General features: G+C 43.5%; 1 pseudogene; it reads left to right on the top strand.

The window, feature by feature from the left end:
* Positions 1 to 12,474: 12,474 nt before the first annotated feature.
* Positions 12,475 to 12,593, top strand: LOC133384616 (5S ribosomal RNA; annotated as a pseudogene).
* Positions 12,594 to 16,569: the final 3,976 nt, after the last annotated feature.

Raw genomic sequence — 16,569 nt, forward strand, 5'->3', positions numbered from 1 at the left:
TAATAGACTTAGATTAAGGAGTGGAGGGAATCGTCATCTAATTTCTGGATGACACACAACTGGGAGAGATGCTTAACATTGCAATCGGCAGGAATAAAATTTGAAATGACCTTGATAGAATGAAAGACTAAGACTGCTTTCACACATGGGGCTGATTGCGTTAGTTTAACGGATTAAAAAGGTAGCGCTTCTGTCCTGATTTCTAAAATTCCTTTCACACTGCAATACCTTTTGTGTTCAGGAATGGCAGCTTTTTCAGCATTGTTTCCCAGCATTTTCTGGAACTGTGTTTCACATAGCTTGTTTTTGTCCCTCACCCCTTATATACATGTGCACTGTTCCCCACTGTGTAGGAAGTCTAAGATCTTGTCCCATCGCCATGTGAGCCTTCCCTTTAGGATCTGACTTTTTAAATTATTTTAGTTGTATTGACACAGGGGTGTGTGTGTGGGAAATGCTGCTGCTATCTGTGCTGATGCCGGAATAATGGTACAATTTTCGTCAGGCAAAAAGCCCCCACGCAACTAAAGGACAGAAAAGCACTGCATGCTGGCATGCTTGTCATGTGAGTGGCTGCAGCTAGCGAAAAACTCCTGCAATTTTCCAGGTTCCCAGGCTTGCTAATGGATTATTTCTGGTATCATTTATCATGGAAATTTGTGCTAAACTTGCACTACATTCCACCAGAATTCCAGAGCTAGCTTGTACATCATGTGAAAGATCAAATATAATGTGCAAATTACCAGGTAAGAAATCATCAGAATAAGGGGAAAAAGTGCAGTGTGAAACCAGCCTGAGTCGAAACTAACAAAATTAAGTTCAACAAGACAAATGTAAAGTTCTGCATTTAGGCAAAAATAATAATAAACAGGTATAAGATGGGGGATACCCAGCTTGGTAGTAATACGCATGAGAAGGATCTCTGGATTGTAGCTGAGTCAGTAGCATGAGGTGGCTGAAGAAACAGCTAATGTGATCTTAGGCTGCATTAACAGAACCATTGTTTCCAAGTCATGGGAAGTAATATTTCCACTTTATTCTGCAATAGTCAGACTTCATCTGTAGTACTGTATCCAGTTCTGGACAGTACCCTTTAAGAAGGATACAGACAATTTGGAATGGGTTCAGAGGAGGGCAACAAAAATATTCAGCAGTATCACATGATGGCGGGTGAAGACTTGCTCTCTGTTGTCCCAGAGGGCAGGGCTAGATCTAATGGGCTTAAGTTTCAGGAGGATAGTTATCAGTTAGATATCAGCAGAAACTTCTTGACAGGAAGAGTAGTTTGCCAATGAAATCTACTTCCTCCCTATGAGGAAAGACAGCAACATTTGGGGCTTTTCAGTTTAGAGAAAAGGCGAGTGAGAAGCGACATGATAAAAGTTTATAAAATTATGAATGGCATGGAAAAAGTGGATAGAGAAAAGTTTTTCTTCCTCTCTCATAACACTAGAATTTGTGAACACTCAGTGAAGCTGAATGTTGAAAGATTTAGGACAGACAAAAGAAAGTACTTCTTCACACAGCCCATAGTTAAACTGTGGAATTCACTCCCACAAGAGGCCGTGATGGCCACTAACTTGGATGGCTTTAAAAGAAGATTAGACAAATTCATGGAGGAGAAGGCTATCAGTGGCTACTAGTCATGACGGCTGTGCTCTGCCGCTATTGTCAAAAGCACTATACTTCTGAAAAACAGTTGCCAGAAGCCAGAGACAGGGAGAGTGCCTTTGTACTCAGGTCCTGTTTGTGAGCTTCCCATGGACATCTGGTTGGCCACTGTGAGAACAGGATGCTGGACTAGATGGGCCACCAGCCTGATCCAGCAGGCTCTTCTTCTGTTTTTATGTAGTGCTCTCTCCGTTGCTGGATGTTTTTTCACAGAGGCTAGCATGGGGGCACTGGATTGGCTCTGCCAGTGTGCCTGCATAGCCCTGACCTTGTCACTATCTCCCCCTCCTGGTAAGTGACAATGCTGCTGCTGCCTGGAGGCTATTGCTGTGTTTCTGCCCCATCAGGCAAGCAGCTCCTGGGTTAGATAGCAATCTGCTTGGGATGCTCTAGCTCATACTTCCTGTATCCAGCGGGGTTGGCCTAAATGGCCTACAAAACCCAGTAGTGGATTGTGTGGTCAGGTGGTGGCACTACCTTGCCTCCAGTCAGTTACGAAGGCAGGGGGAGACGCTGGTGAGGTTGGCACAGTGCAAATACACCAGTGGAGCCAATCTGGCGCTCCTGCCAGTGCATTTGCACCACACTTACTTCACTACTCCTTCGCCCTTCCTCCTCTACCTCCCAGTAAGCAGCAGAAACCTGAGCATTCCCACCCCACTATGCAAGTCCTCCACAGCCTTCCATGGTGAGGCCTGTACAGTGTCAGGCCACTCGATGAAGTCTCACCTCTTCTGTTCTACACCAGAGTATATGGAAGAGCTTATCTCAGAGCTTAAAAAAGGATAATGACAGGCAACTGGCCCTACAACACTGCATAATGCAGTGCTACTGAAGAGGAAAGTGTGAAAGAGAGTACAACTAAATTTAGCAAAAAGCCCCCTCACGCTGGCATCATAAGGGCAGCTTTGTCCCGCCCAGCATGCAATGAAGCTAACGCAGGTTTGTCAATTCTTCTTTGAGTGAAATTAGAGGTAGAGCTGGAAACAGAAAGAGGTGTTGGGGCACATTATAACTTTATCATGACTTTCTAAAGAGACTTGGCTCCCTGCTGTGGGGCTGTTGTCATACCAGTGTGAACAAGCAACACCCTATCACCTGCAAAGCCTTGAGGTGAGACTCTGGTGGCACTTCACTATTCACAGCTCTCTTTGGAAAAAACTAAAGGGGATTGGGGAGGGGGGAGGGGAGACCCAGAGAAAAGAAGGCTGCAAATGATGCAAGTTAAAAGGTTCCATTGTCCTCCCTTTCTTAATGAAGGGAATGTGAGAAAAAATGTTTGAAGGGAACTCCCTGCCCCCCCCCAACTTCACACTTCAGATCCTCAGATCTCTTTTGGCCCATTCATCTCTGATCATAAAGACTTGCCAGAGTCGATGTGTAGGACAGAGAATGGCTATTAATGTGAAGCTGGCAAGTCCTGGTTTCCAGTCTGGTCTCAACCACAAACTCATGAGGTGAGCCTTGGACAAGCCACTATCTCTCGGCCTCATGAGAAGCTCTGCAATAATAATAATAATAATAATAATAATAATAATAATAATAATAATACAGTAATACAGCTAGAGTCAAGTGCAGTCCTCAGGCTAATTTCATGCAACCCTTGGCCAGGGATATCAAATAAAGATGAATGTTGGATGATTCGGGACACACACAAAAAAGGACCTCTTCACGCAGCGCATAGCTAAACTATGGATTTCACTCCCACAAGAGACAGTGATAGCCAACAACTTGGATGGCTTTAAAAAGAAATAGGCAGATTCATGTAGGATAAGGCTATCAGTGGCTACTAACCCTCACAGCTATGTTCAGCCTCCACTGTCAGAGGGAGTATGCTTCTTAATACCAATTACTAGAAACTGCTGGAGGAGAGTAGTTCAGCATCCTGTTCTCACAGTGGCAGATGCAACAGCAATGGATGGGCCATTGGCCTGATCCAGCAAACTCTTTGTATAGCGTTATGTTCTTCATTTCATCCAGGAGCTAGCAGAATGAGAGAGAAAAGGGGGTGGCCCCACCTATGTTTGGCTCTGTCCCACCTGAATATCCCCCTGAGGGAATGCAGCCCTTGACAAAAGCTCGTCCACCTCTACGCTTATGACATTTTAATACTCCTTTCCAATTAGTGCTCCCAAAGTGGTGTACACTTTTAAAACAAGGGAATTCCAGCATGCCAGGAATACACCATACATTATAAAATAAAATGATATATTAAAATACATGTCAGTTTTACTTATCTGGAAAGGACTGCCTAGACAAAAAGATCTTAGCAGGTGCTAGAAACAGCACAGCAAAAATGCCTGCCTAATGTAGTGAAAGACCCTCCGTGGCGCAAAGACCCTCTGTGGCAGAAAGTAGTAAGCGGTGGTAACACAGCCGAAGCTCTGCTCACGGCCAGAGTTCGATTCCAATGGAAGGAGGAAGTCGAATCTCCAGTAAAAGGGGTCGAGGTCCACTCAGCCTTCCATCCATCCGTGGTCGGTAAAATGAGTACCCGGCATATGCTGGAGGGTAAAGAAAGGCCGGGGAAGGAACTAGCAATCCCACCCCATATATATGGTCTGCCTGTCACAAGACGTCACCCTAAGAGTCGGAAACGACTCGCAATACAAGTACGGGGACACCTTTACCTTTTTAATGTCAGTGGAGTTCCAGAGTGTAGGCGCTGCCACACTAAAAGATTGATTTCTTACAAGTGTAGAATGAACGTCATGTGGAAGATCAAAGTGGTCAAGTGGGCATATATGGGGTAAGATGATCCTTCTAGTAAACTTCCCAAGCTTTTAAGGGCTTTATATATGAATGAGGGGTTATGTTATGGGGGTTGTTTATTTGGTCTGTTTTATGGTGTAATATATGTTTATTTCTGTTTTTAACAGTGTTGTAAGTTGCTTGGAGACCTTTGGGTAACAGGCAGCTAACCAATCTTAATAAGAATAGTAACACCTTGAATTTGGTCCAGTAACAAATTGACAGCCAGTGCAAATGACTCTGCGCAAGGGTGTAATCAGTGGCAGCTGGGTACCCATCAGGGCTGGAGGGGCAGAGGACAGGGAAGCTAAAGTGGGCAGGGCAGGACACACCCTTCACACACACACACCAGACACACACAGGAAGCTACTCTAATGGGGCTTATGGATGGCACAGAGTGATCACTATTGCTGCAGATTGCCTACACAAGTGCAAGTCTGCAGGTGGCCAATATGAGGCTCAGGCGCCACAAGTGGAAAAGGCAGCAGGAGTGGCATGCTTATAAAGAAGGAGTGAATTACTAGTGAATGCTAGTAATTCAATGCAATCATAAATATATTTAAGATTATGCTGCTCATCTCCCCAAACCCATTTCTGTTTCTTTGGCTTTCACTGAGATCATGGTATAGCCCCAATGCATACTCAGGCAGCTCTAACTATTTCAGTGCTTCTGATTCAGGCCAGTGCATGCATGCATATTGGCCACCTACAGACTTGCACTTCCTTGTGTGGGCAATCTGCAGCAACAGTAATCACTCTGCTTGTCCATGATATGTATAGTCTAATGTGTACAATTGGTTGCATATTTTGAGCTCCGGGCTGTAGCTGCTTGTCCTATGCTCTTGGCTGAACCAGATTGGATGTGCAGGACGCTTCACCCTGCACATTGTATGGTATCCCGCTTTGCTAATTATTAATCAATCTTGATCAATCAGAGCAATACTTCAGACCTTCAGCAAGACCATCATGTTAGACGTGTTGCTGTTCATAACAACATGCTGTTCATGCTGTCCTGGACTAATTCTGGGAGGAAGGGCAGGATATAAAAAATAAATAATTTTAATCCACTCCCAGAAACCCATTCTTTTGCTTCTCTTAGCGATCCGATGTAGTGTCATAATTGGCCTTTTTTGGAGGTACTCTGAGAACTTTTCACATCCTTGCTAAATTCTTTGGTCCACAAAGCTGCTATGAGCTCCCTTGATCTATGGTGTAAAATTGAATTACTTTTACAATGCAAGCTGTCCCCAAGCAAAGTGAGGATTTTTTCCCACACTTGACAGAGGAGGCGGAGGTGGCGGCGAAATAGGTACATAACGGATGAAGAGGAAAAATAGGACTTTTCATTTAAAGAAAATAAGAAAAATAGCACTTAAAAGTTCAGCTAGACAATGCAGATAACATGAGACAGAAAGTATACAATATTATGGCAAGTCACATTAGTGCCATCTCACTTGTCCTCCACAGTGGTTTCTTTTCTTGAAGTGTTTCAAAGAGGAACAGGATAAGCAGTTTCTGTCTTTTATTGTGGAACAAACTGCTGATGATTTGAACTACAGTTTCCATCAGCCACAGCCAACATGGCCAATGGGCAGGGACTATGGGAGTTGTGGTCCAAAACATTTGAAAGGTTCCAGGTTGGCTAACACTTTGCTAAGGACACTGTTGGTTGTTAGTCAAACTGAATAAGATGCACTGTGTTTATTACTTATTTATTTATTATTTATTGGACTTATATCCCGCCCTTTTTCCCAGTAGGAGCCCAGGGAGGCAAACAAAAGCACTAAAAACACTTTTAACACATCATAAAAACAGACTTTAAAATATATTTAAAAAACCATTAAAAACATATTAAAACAAAACATATTTGAAAACATTTTTAAAAGCTTTAAAAACATCTATTTTTTAAAAAGGTTTAAAAACATATTAAAAAGCAATTGCAACACAGACAAAGTCTGGGATAAGGTCTCTACTTAAAAGGCTTGTTGAAAGAGGAAGGTCTTCAGCAGGTGCTAAAAAGATATCAGAGATGGTGCCTGTCTAATATTTAAGGGGAGGAATTCCAAAGGGTAGGTGCCACTACACTAAAGGTCTGTTTCCTATGTTGTGCAAAACAGACCTCCTGATAACATATCTATAGGGGACCCTCACCTTCAGAGTTAAGTGATTGACTGGGTATATAAGGGGTAAGATGGTCTTTCAGATATCCTGGTCCTAAGCTAAATAGGGCTTTGTACACCAAAACTAGAACCTTGAACTTAGCCTGGTAGCTAATAGGTAGCCAGTGCAATTCTGTCAGCAGCGGGGTGACATGTTGGTGATACCCTGCCCCAGTGAGCAGTCTCACAGCTGCATTTTCCATCAGCTACAGCTTCCAGACCAACCTCAAGGGTAGTCCCACATAGAGTGCATTACAGTAATCCAGCCTCGAGGATACCAGTGCATGGACAACAGTGGTCAACCTATCCAGAAATGGCTGCAGCTGTCTTACCAGCCAAAGCTTACTAGCCATGGAGGTCACCTGGGCCTCTAGCGACAAAGGTGGATCCAGGAGCACCCCCAGACTATGGACCTGCTCTTTCAGAAGGAGTATGACCCCATCCAAAGCAGGCAACTGACCAATTATTTGAACTTGGGAACCACCAACCCACAGCATCTCCATAAAGATTCAGATTCAGTTTATTGGACCTCATCCAGCCCACTACTGAGTCCAGGCTGCAGTCCAGGGCTTGCACAGCCTCTCCTGATTCAGATGTTACAGAGAAATAGAGCGTACTGCTGACACCTCGCCCCAAATCTCCTGATGTCTGCTCCCAAAGGCTTCATATAGATGTTAAACAGCAAGGGGGACAAGATGGTACCCAACAGCACACCGCAGCACAACTGCCAGGGGGGAGACGAGACAATCACCCAATGCTATTCTCTGAAAATGACCCTGGAGATAGGATCAGAGCCACTGTAAAACAGTGCCTCCAATACCCAGCTCAGCAAGTTGGCCCAGAAGGATACCATGGTTAATGGTATCAAAAGCCACCGAGAGATCAAGTAAGAATAAAAGGGTCACACTCCCCCTGTCCTTCTCCCAATAAAGGTCATCCATCAGGGCGACCAAAGATGATTCAGTCCCATAACCAGGCCTGAATCCAGACTGGAATGGGTCAAGATAATCTGTTTCATCCAGGAGTATATTTTGCAATTGCTATGCCACAACCCTCTCAATCACCTTCCCTAAGAAAGGGATATTTGAGACCAGGCAGTAGTTGTCGCAAACCAGTGGGTCCAGGGTGGGTTTTTTCAGAAGCGGTCGGATCACCATCTCTTTCAGGGAGGCTGGAACCACTCCCCACAACGATGCATTGACCACACCCTGGATCCACTGGATTTTATGAATATCCGGCTGTTCTTGTAACCATAATGCATATCAGACTGAAATTGTGACGGATGCTGAGTTGCCATGACAGCTGCTAAACATAATCCCCATAATCCTGCCTACATGATCTCTTTAAGACAAATATTGCACTGACTCCCCTGTACACTGCTTAGAGACAACTTGAATTAAGCAGTATATAAATGGTTAAAATAAAATAAAATAAATAATATATGACAACATGACTTCTTATAATATGTAACTTTTATATATTGGCAACCAGTGTAGTGTAGTGGAGGAGACCTGGGTTCAAATCCCTACTCATCCATGAAGCTCACTAAGTGACTTTGGCCCAGTCACTATCTGTTAGCCTAACTACCGCATGGAGTTGTTGCTAGGATAAAAGAAGGAGACCATCGCATACCATCCTGAGCTCCTTGGAGGAAGGAGGGAATAAAAATGTAATAAATCATGAGGAGCAGGTACACATTTGGGGATCCATCTTTGTCATTGGGGGCTCTGGTAGCCATGGTGGTTAGGAGTGCTTTTTAACAGTTGTGGCCGTTTCTAGACTGGGAGAGCGTGACTGCGGTAGTCCAGGCATTGGTGATGTCAAGATTGGATTATTGCTTAAAAGTTTTTTTTTTAAAAAGATTGGATTCCTGCAATGCACTCTATGTGAAGCTTCCCTTCTGCTTGGTTAGTGCAGAATGCTGCAGCATGACAGCTGGCAGGAGTGAGACCCCGTCAGCATGTTACACCCAGTAGTGGTTGCCGTGCTGGGGGGCAGAGCTGTTCATCTGACCTCCAGTTGGTCACCTCTGGCAGAGGGGGAGGGCAAGGTGGCAGGGAGGCTTGTGCAGTGTACATAGGGTGTTCTGTATCTGCAGGCCAAGAGGTCTTCTGTATCTTTAAAAGTTGTGCAGAGGAAAGGGAGAATTCCAGCTTGTGGTTTTTCCCATTACAGTGTTGCAAGAACACCTGCACTTGGCTGACTTTCTCTTCTCCTAAAGATACAGGATCAGTCTCAGGCCCTGAACCTGGCAACCCTAAGTGTACATGCACTGGCAAGAGCACTAGATTGACTCCACTGGTGTGTTTGCACCAGGCTGACCTCCTCCCCTTCTACTTCCCAGTAAACAGCAGCAACACAAACGACCAACCATGGTGTCCACCACTGTCTTAAGTTTTTGTAAATGTTTTGGGACATAATGTTAAGTACTAATTTGCCAAACTCATTTGTAAAACTAGGTTTTTGCTAAATCCAGCAACATCTAACAGCAATTGGAAGAGCTGCTAAAAAAAACCCTGTATTGATAAAGAAGAAATTCGGGAGAGGGGGATTGCATGCAATTGTGGGTTAGAACACAGGGACTTGTTTTATACCAGGTCAAACTATTTGTCCATCTAAACAAGTATTGTTTACTGAATCTAGTGGTAGCTTTCTGGGGCCTCTGGCAGAGATATGTCCTTCGTATCACTTGCTGCCCAATCTTTTTAAGTAAAGATGCCAGGGGTTGAACTTGGAACTTCTGCATGCAAAGCATTATCACTGAGCTACAAACTCTTTCCTTGAAACACTGGAGTTAAGAGAATTTGCCTAATAATGGCCCCCACCCCAATTAATTCCTGTACTGAATCACATTAATGTGCTACCACTAAATGGACTTGTAGCAATTTTGCAGTGGCATAGTAAAGATCAGCAAAGTAAATCTTGGACCCAGAGTACTGCTTCACATGTCATATTGCACCATAGTTGATTACAACATGAATGATCCTGAATAAACCACAGTAAACCACAGTGAGCCTCAGATTTGTGCACTCCCACCCCTATTTCCCATATAGCTGGGAAGAGTTTGGAGGATTTCACTTCTGCTTTTAGTTAACCATAACTTTTTTGCCTCATCTGGACCCAGAAATGTGATTAAACATTATCTTTAGTAACTATGGATGCAAGTTGGCTTGTTTAATGCTAACCATAGTTAGTGTTAACCACAGTTTTTTTTTTAATCTGAACACAACAAACTGGTTAAGCAAAAGCAGAAGTGGAACCTTCCAAACTTCTACCTCTAGCCATGTGGGAGGAGGAAAGCTTTTTTGTATGTGAAACTATTTTGAATAATTTTTAAAATGAATGAGAAATGCTTTTAAAAACAAACAAAAAAATCATTGCATATGATTCACAGTGTAAATCTAGTCCAGTAAAACTAGTCCATCTGTTTATAACGGCTAAAGTCGCATCTGATTCCACACTATACATTTAAAGCACATGGTTTCCCCCAAAGAATCATGGGAACTGTAGTTAACCCCTTACAGAGCTACAATGTCCAGCACCCTTAAAAAACAAACACCTGGAGGGCCAAAGGTTCACCTCTCCTGAAATAGTAGTAGTAGTAGATTGTTATTATTATTATTATTCCCCCTAACTCTACCCTCCAGGTAGAGGACTCTCCAGGTTCGCTTTGTGTAGGCAAGTTTACAAACCACTGATGCTCCCTTTAATAACTGTAGGGCTGCTTTCACACTGCACGTTATTCTGTTATTCCGATTTTTTACCTGGTAATTTGCACATTATATGTGATCTTTCAGATGATGTAAAAGCTAGTTCTGGAAATCTAGTGGAATATAGTGGAAGTTTAGCGCTAATTTTGTGATAAATAATAGTAGAAATAATCCATTTGCAAGCCTGGGAACCTGGAAGACTGCAGGAACTTTGCAGTAGCTGCAGCTGCTTGTGTGACAGACATCCCGGCATGCAATGCGTTCCCGTCCTTTAGGCACACGCCAACTTTTTTTTGTGGGGGAGAACTACAGTGTGCATGTGTATAACGAGTGAGGGACAAAAACAAGGTGCTGTTCATTGCAGCAGTGTAAAAAATTGAAAAGGTAAAGGTGTCCCTGCACTTGTAGTGCGAGTCGTTTCCGACTCTTAGGGTGATGTCTTGCGATGTTTACTAGGCAGACCATATATATGGGGTGGGATTGCCAGTTCCGTCCCTGGCCTTTCTTTACCCCCCAGCGTATGCCGGGTACTCATTTTACCGACCACGGATGGATGGAAGGCTAAGTGGACCTTGACCCCTTTTACTGGAGATTCAACTTCCTCCTTTCATTGGAATTGAACTCCGGCCGTGAGCAGAGCTTCGGCTGCGTTACCGCTGCTTACCACTCTGCGCCATGGAGGGTCATAGTGTGAAAAATAGCTGTGCGAAATGCCAGTATATTGGCAGAAAAAGCCACAGTTCCTTAACGCAACAGGTTCTGCAGTGTGAAAGGAATTTTAGAACTGGAACAGAAGTGCTACAATTTAAATCTGTTAAACTAATGCAATAAGTCCCGTGCATGAATGCAGCCTGGGTAACACTAGGCCTTGAAGGTAGCCAGTGACAATAATGATGCCTTTGCCCTCTGTCTCATTCTCTGCAACCTAAAGGAGCAGCCCTGATTGGAGGTATTTAGCTAGTTACAGGGCAATAACAGTGACCACACAATGCTTTAGTTCTATTGACTTCAGTGCTGGGACTATCAGTGATTTCCCCCATAAGCCTCTTAAAGAACAGTTAAACTTAAAACTGTTAAATATATACAAATCCTATGTACCAAATGGCAGACTGTAATGAAAAGCTGGAGAACTGTTCTGCTCTGGAAATATTTATGCAGAGATACTCAGTGTCTGAGCTGCATGTGTGCCAGGCTTCTACCCTGCATTTAAATCACTGAGACTTAAGACAGTAAAATAAGAAAAGCTACTTTATTTATAGGAATACATAGTAGATAGGAAAGGCATATTTAGTTCTAGCTAACTAACTAAGTTGAAGGCGCAATGCCCAGACGTGGGTATTGCCCTCATGGCTCAGGAGAGAGAGCAAAGACAGAGATGTCTCCTCTCTCCTTGGACAGACAAAGCAGAAGACAAAGGAAGGAGGGGCAGGTCAGCTTCCCTGAGCATATCAGTTTACAATGGAAGGAAGCTAGGTAGAGAAGAGCACAGGTAAAAACAGGCAAGCCTAGGCAGCTGGAGGACCCTAACTCTATCTTCCTTCTGGAATACAAACAAAAGGATCAAACAGGAGTTGCTCTTACCCCACTTGCAACACATTTCACCCTTCTTTCCTGTTCTCTTGGTTGCTCGGCTTTCTGTTCAGGTGCTCAAGTGCCAATCGGAGCCTTGAAAAGCACATCGAGCTTAAGAACAAAGTGGGAAAGGCTGTGGCTCTTCCAACTTCCTCCCTCAGCTCTATGAACTTTTCAAGGATGGGGGAAGGCCTCAATGATGTCTTCGTCACCTCATGATGAAGAGGGCAGTGACATTTTATGGGCAACAAAGAAAAGCCTCAAGGCTGCCACTGCTGCCCATGGGTACCACATTGGCGACCCCAGCCTTATATATGAGGTGCAACAATGTTGATCAGTTGTCATCAGCAAACCACTCTGATTCCCTTTAATCCCATGACCTAAAATGGAATAACTTTTAATCTAGGATATTTTCCCCAAAGCTACATTAAAAACAGTTGAGGAGATGCCTGTATGCAATTGTCCATCCTGACAGATGCACCCAGAATTATTACCTCCAGCTCTCTCCAGAAACTACTCCTAGGTGGTGTCAAATATAGGCACAAATTTATCATCCTTCTATATGTAAGGTTGCCAATTGTAGGGAATTATTAGCAGTCTTATCATGCTTGATCTACGGGCATACTACCCTGAACACGCCCAATCTCGTCTGATCTCGGAAGCTAAACAGGGTCAGGCCTGGTTAGTACTTGGATGGGAGACTGCCTGGGAATACCAGGTGCCACAGGCTTAGAGGAAGGCAATGATAAACCACCTCTGAATACCTCTTACCATGAAAACCTTATGAACATATATATAAAAAAGATTCATAGGGTTGCCATAAGTCAAAATCGACTTGAAGGCATATAACAACAACAATATCATGCTTGATGCATTTCTTTAAAGCCTGTGCTTTAATTTCATGGGAAGTTCAGTGTATCTGAACAAGCAAGGGCCCAATCAGAAAAACATAGGAGAACCATCAGGCTCCCATCCCGCCCTTTTCCCTTCAGAATAAATGTGTGAATTCTTGCTTCAGTTAGAGAAGCAATATTGGGGGAGAGGTTAACCCTTTCTTACCACTCTGTTTCCCTGATCTAAATCACTCCCTGAAAGCTCCTCTTCACTGTATCTCCTTCTTACCACCTCCAAACGAATAGCAGCTTCCTCACTCACTTACTTATTTGTTTGTTTACTTTAAGGATTCGTATCTGATCCTTAAGGTAAAAGTTCCCAGGGTGACTTACACAACATGACAAAACAAGGTAATCTCCAAAGTTAGTCATACCGTAGACCTATTGAAATCAATAGCCTTAAGTAACCAATGGACTTAAGTAACTTAAATCCATTGATTTCAGTGGGCTTACTCTCAACCTAATTTGGTTCTATATCATCCTAATAGAATAACAAAACACAAATAAAAACAAATATATAAAAACTGAAGTAGCAAAAGCAAGAAAGCAAAACAACAACAACCACACCTCCTTAAAATGCCTTGAAAAGTAAAAACATCTCTCTGCACTAAAACAACAATAAAGGAGGCAGCAAGTGAGCCTCTGGAAGGAAAAAATTCTATAATCAGGGTGCCACAACAGTAAAGATCCTTTTTTGGTTTCCCATTCACTATCTCTGGGGGCGCTCAGAGAAGGACCTCTGATATTTATCTCATTAAACAAGCAAGTTCATATGGAGATGTGTGGTCCTTCAGGTACCTCAGTTCCAACCTAGGGAATGGGGCAACGTACATCAGACATGGCATGGGAAGAAAGGTTTAAAAAAATATTCCCTGGCACCACTTTTGTGATCAAATTATTATTCTTTGAAGTTAAAATAAAACTCAAGTGAAATCCTGATTATTGATTTCCTGCATCATGTTTAGTTGAGTATGAAGCTTTCCTTTGTGATTATAAAAGCATGAATAGAACAGATTCCAAGAGCACAAGTCATGCGTTTGAAAAGGAAACAAATGTAATTTCTTGGGAATCTATGTAATGATTTTCTGAAATGTTTTTGCTTTGTGATCTTGTTTCTGAAATGGGTGGCCCATCTATCTATCTATCTATCTATCTATCTATCTATCTATCTATCTATCTATCTATCTATCTATCTATCTATCTATCTATCTATCTATCTATCTATCTATCTATCTATCTATCTATATCTCACCCTTCCTCCCAGAAGAAACCCAGGTTGGCAGATTTGGATTATTATAATGGAGTTCTCCTGGGTGAGCCCTTTAATGTGTATGAGAGGCTCATGAGAGAACTTTGCCGAGATTGTGCCTTTAGTAAAATAGAAGCTGCATTGCTAAGCGTGGTGTTTTGCTCAGCACGTTGCAGAGTCTATTCCAATAATACTGCAGTAAAGAAGCAAATATTGCCATCTTTCTATCTATTTAAGGAACACATTTGTATCCCCCAACACAGAGAGTTTCCATATTATTTACACATTCACCCTTTCCAAAGCACATTAGCAATGTTAATGCTGTGCTGGTCTTTGTTTCGTAAATATTTTCCCTCTATTATGTTCCCAGACTATCTGAAGGCCATCAACACACTGCTGATGATGAACTAGGAATCTTCACCTTCTACAATCATCACCTCTCAATTGACCCATGAAAGAGTCTTTGGAGATCAAAAGATCTGCCCCTACCCTCCACCTCTCATACCACTTTGACTCAGATACTGATGGGATTTAGCACCCATGTGGGACATAGATATGGCCAAGGAGTTGAATTACCTGAAGAGGAGAGGGTGTTGGATTTCTTTCCACATGGCCCCATAGTATCACTCACAGCATGGTTAGAAACCACAAGAGAAAACTATTTGCATCATCATAAAACTCTTGGCATATTTTGCAGTTAAGTCAAAGGTACATTAATTCACTCTTGACTTATGATCATTGCTAGTCAATGAAACTAGCAGTTCTTGGTTTATGCAGATTTATCTGTTGAGATATTAATTTACATGCTTCACTCTCTAAGGCGTGATAAAATATTTCCTACCTAACAGTCGTTCCCCTCCTTTCATTATGTAGTACCTGTTTTTATCAGAGGAATGGTTTTGGGTGCTTTTTGCAATCCCATACCCTGGGATGTTAGGAGGGATCATGTAAAGAAAAAGGTGTTGTACTCTAGTACTATTCAGCACATCTCATTAGTAAGTCCAGTTGATGCAGATTAATCTTCTCACAGACATCTTATAGTATTGTACAGATGTGCTTTTAGGATAGCAGCCTCAACGTCAAGGATAAACAAATAGTCAGTTCATCTGACCTAATACTAACCTTGAGCAAACAGCAAACTCAGTTCACATTATAATGGCCATTGCAACAAAGTTGTTACCTGATTGTTCTATTCCAGAGCAGTTTTCACTGCACAGTGAAATGAGTGCAGGGAAATGACTCTGGAACATGTCCTCCGGACCACTTAGTACCCAGGCTAAATCCACACACCTCCTGATACCCCTATGTTTCCTGTAGGCGTGAGTCCTTACATTAAGGAACTAGTGGGTAAATGTTGTTCTGGTTTAATTAATCCTGTGTAAAAGAATATGATTGAAGTGTGTGTGTGTGTGTGTGTGTGCGTTTGTGTGTGTGTGTGTGTGTGTGTGAGAGAGAGCGAGAGAGAGAGAGAGCTGCAGAGCCAACTTTGCAACATTTAAAATGGAAATGGACTGCCTTCAAGTTGATCCTGGGATTTCATGGTAAGCAGTATTCAGAGGGGGGTTACCATTGCCTCCCTCTGAGGCTAGTCCTCCCCAGCTAGCTAGGGCCTGCTCAGCTTGCCACAGCTGCACAAGCCAGCCCCTTCCTTGTTTGCAACTGCCAGCTGGGGGGCAACTGGGCTCCTGGGGACTCTGCAGCTTGCCCACGGCTGCACAGGTGGCAGGGCACATAACCCCTAAGCCACTCGCTGTGGGGGTGATCTTTAGCTGGCCCTTTACACCCACGAGACACGAGCGGGGATTTGAACTCACAGACTCTGGACTCCCAGCCAAGCAGCTGGGAAATCTGAAATTAGGCATCATGGCTCGGACGCAGCTGGTAGACCAGTTTGAGCTGGCCAAAAGCACTCCTGTCTACAGCAGCCACCTGATATTCAAGCAGCAGGGCAGGTTCCAGGACTCCCAAACTGCGGACCTGCTCCTTCAAGGGGAGTGCAACCCCATCCAGAATAGGTTGCAACCCTATCCCTGGCACAGTTTTCCCCTTGACCAGCAGTACTTCCATCTTGTCTGGATTAAGTTTCAGTTTGTTACCCACATCCAGCGCTTCACAGCCTTCAGGCACTGGTTTAGGATAAAGCACTCCGTCCCTGCAATCAGGTGGTAGGGAGAGATAGAGCTGAGTGTCATCAGCATATTGATGACATTGTACTCCAAATCTCCAGATGACCTCTCCCAGCAGTTTCATATAAATGTTAAAGAGCATGGGAGACAGAATGGAACCTTGCAGTACCTCGTAGGCCAATGGCCAGGGGGTCGAGCAGTAGTCTCCCAGCACCAATTTCTGGGTCTTGTCCATCAGGTAGGACTGGAGCCACCGTAAAACAGTGCCTCCCAATCCCATCCCAGCTAGACGGCCCAGAAGGATACCATGGTCGATCGTATCGAAGGCCACTGAGAGGTCCAGCAGCACCAACAGGGATGCACTCCCCCTGTCTGATCCCCGGTGTAGATAGGGTTGCCAGGTCAGAAGCATCCCAAAACCTGAGATTTGAGGGGTGG

This window comes from Rhineura floridana, chromosome 4, assembly GCF_030035675.1.
Source record: "Rhineura floridana isolate rRhiFlo1 chromosome 4, rRhiFlo1.hap2, whole genome shotgun sequence".
Classification (NCBI taxonomy): domain Eukaryota; kingdom Metazoa; phylum Chordata; class Lepidosauria; order Squamata; family Rhineuridae; genus Rhineura; species Rhineura floridana.